Consider the following 3,407-nt stretch of genomic DNA (forward strand, 5'->3'; position numbering starts at 1 on the left):
GCCCCCGTGACCCGAGACACGGGCCCGCCCACCGCGGTCCCAGCCGCCATCGTCGCCCAAGCAGCCAGGCCAACCAGGGAGCCATCACCGAAATAAAGGCCCCGCCCCCAGACCAGAGACCAGGGCACGCCCACCACGGCCGTCTCCGTCGTCCAAGCAGCGAGGGTGACCAAGGATCCTTAACCCCAAAAAAATTCCCCCTCGCCCCCTGGGACCCGAGACACGGACCCGCCGGCCGCTGCCGCCGCCCAAACAGCCAGGCTGACCATGGAGCAGCATGAACCCCTACAAGAGACGCGCCCCCTGGGACCCCTGACCCGGGCCCGCCCATCGCCGTCGCCGCCGCCTTCCAAGCAGCCAGGACGATCAGGGAGACTGAATCCCAACAAAAGCCCCCCATCCCGAGGAACCTAGACACGGGCCGGCCCACCGCCGCGGCCTCCCAAGCCGCCAGGCCGACCAGGGAGCCTGAACCCCATTAAAACCTCCCCCACCTTCCGGGGAACCAAGATCCGTTCCCAAAAACAGCAGCCCCTGTCCAATCTGCCAGGCCGATCAGGGAGCCTGAACCCCAACAAAACACCGCCACCTGCGGACCTGAGACTCGGGACCGCCCACCTCCACCGCCGCCACCGTCCAAGCAGCCCGGCCGACCAGAGAGACTGAACCCCAACAAAATCCCCATCCCCGACTTCCCACGACCCGGGACAGCCCACCGCCCACAGCCGCCGAAGTCCAAGCAGCCAGGATGATCAGGGAGGCTGAACCCCAATAAAATCCACCCCCTCACCCCCGGGGGACCATGATCCATTCCCCCAAACTGTCGCCTCTGTCAAATCTTCCAGGCCGATCAGGGAGCCTGAAGCCCAACAAAAGCTCCCCACCCCAGGGGACCGGAAACCCGTGCCCGCCCACCGCCGTCATCGCCGCCGCTTCATGGTCCAAGCAGCCAGGCCGACCAGGGCGCCTGAACCCCAACAAAAGCCCTCCACCCCGAGGACCCGATACCCGGGCCCGCCTACCACCGCCGATGCTGCCCAAGCAGCCAAGCCGACCATTTAGCATGAACACGAATAAAACTGATCAGGGAGACAGAACTCCAACAAAAGACCCCCCTGGAGATCCGAGAATCGGGACCGCCCGCCGTCTCCGCCGCCGCTGCCTTCCAAGTAGCCAGGCCGACCAGGGAGCCAGAACCCCAACAAAAGCCCCACCCCCGAGTTCCCACCACCCGGTACAGCCCATCGCACAGCGCCACCGCCGCCTCTGTCCAAGCTTCCAGGCCAACAAGGGAGCCTTCACCGAAACTGAAGCCACGCCCCCAACTCCGGAGATCTGGGCCCCCCCACCGCCGCCGCAGTCGCCCAAGCTGCCAGTCCGCCCATTTAGCCTGAACCCGAATAAAAGCCCCCCTGCCCGTGGATCCGAGACAGGGGCCGTCCATCGCCCACCGCACAACGCCCAAAGCCCACCGCCGCCGCCGTCCAAGCTGCCAGGCCAACCAAGTGCGTTCAACCCAACAAAAGCTGCGCCCTCCCATGACCACCCCCCCGCCCGGTACCTGAGACCCGGTCCGCCCACCGTGGCCATCGCCCCCGTCCAACCTAAGACTTTTTCCATGGTTTTGCAGTGGGTCACAAAGGAAACCCAAACCAGTTATTCTTTGTGGGTTGTCCTAGTGTCTATTTCCCCAAAAGGAGACTCTGAAACAAGGTAGTTTATTTGGAACCCGATCCCAAGAAGCATGGTAAGAGGGTGTGGAAGTGAGACAGGGAAAAGAGGAAAGCGATAATCAAAAGTGTTCAGTCCAACCTTGCGAGGCCTGTAGAACAAAGCTCACAATTATAGGCCTGAAGAATGAGGAAAGTGGGGTATTTATGCACCGATTCCCACTCCTCCTTGGCTGAAGGTTACTTCTGGGTGTACTAATGATCTCGCTCTTTTGTCCTGTCCTTCCTGCCATCCCAGCCCACTTCCCCAGCCAGAGAATGTCCGCAGGCAGTAGGATGCAGGTACTTGAGGTAGGAAGCCTGGGACAGATTGGAGAACAATTCCCCAGCCACAGGGAACCTCAGGAATGGACCAAGGGCACATGGCCAGGGCGGCAAGAGTGACTGGTCTAGATGTTAATGGTGGATGATTTCAGGCTTGTCAGTGGGCTCTGCTTCCTGCCATGTGGAGGAATCTGGTCTAGACTGAAAGAGAAGGAAGCTGACTTGCAGAAAAAGAGGCAGAGACAGAGATGCTGACAGCAGTTGAAGCCCTGGTTCCAACTGTTTTGGAGGCCCTGACCAGAGCTTTCTCTATTTAGCCCTTTCTTGGCTTCAGTGAGTAATTAAAACCACCTTTATATCTTAACAAATTTGAGTGAGGTTCTTGTCATGTCACCAAGACAAACCTATTAAACTTATTAAGATATTAACATCAACATCCCTAGGATGAGATGCCAGTACTGTCACCCTAAATCTAAATGTGATCAAAATAGAGTAACAAATAATGAAAACTTCAGCTCTACCATCTATATTTCCCTCAGCAGCAGGGTTTTACTTTACTTATTTTTAAATTAAGACAGTTTTAAAATTGCCCCAAATATGTTCCTTATTTATCCACTACTGCATAAATCTTTGCACAACCAATACTCATCAGACTTAGTAAAACATTCCCTATCTACCTCGAGGATAATTTTGTGGAAAAAGTATTAAATGATTTCTATTCTTAGAAATGACTTTACATTTTTTGAAAGAAATGTGTTTGTTGGGTATAAATTTTACATTAGCTGAAAAAATGCCAGAGTTCACCTGTCACTGGAGCAGCAGGCCCTCGGCAGGCCTGTGGCACCCTCTCCCCAGGGAAGAGCACACACACACACACGCTTGTACACACACACCTGGACACGCACACATGCACACATACCTCTGCACACACACACACGTGCCTGCACACAGGGCAGGAACAGGTAAGAGGAACACTGCATAGGACACACCCTGCGCTCCTGGGTGGAAGGACTGTGTTTTTAATGTTCTTCTTCATTCATATTGAACTACTCCTGATTTGCTTCTAATCACTATCTTTTATCTTTGTAATAAATATCTATGAAAGTTGAAACTAGGTAATGTACTGTACTTTGTAGGTGAGTGTTCAGTGGATGGAATTTAATGTGTTGTAAATCTTTTTGTAAATATAAAATAAAGCGCACATTAAAAATATTTATGTATTATGGGCCGACTCATGGCTCATTTGGCAGAGCGTGGTGCTGACACCAAGTAAGGGGATAAGTTCCCTTACTGCTCATCTTAAAAAACAAAAACAGTTTACATATCACTTAAAGGAGAATTAAAGGTTTTGTAAGTCCCACCCAGCAAAGCTGGTCCACATTCATGTCTTGGTCATGTCTCGCAGGCTGTCTC

Source organism: Galeopterus variegatus, unplaced genomic scaffold (assembly GCF_000696425.1).
Source record: "Galeopterus variegatus unplaced genomic scaffold, G_variegatus-3.0.2 Scaffold14383, whole genome shotgun sequence".
Lineage (NCBI taxonomy): Eukaryota > Metazoa > Chordata > Mammalia > Dermoptera > Cynocephalidae > Galeopterus > Galeopterus variegatus.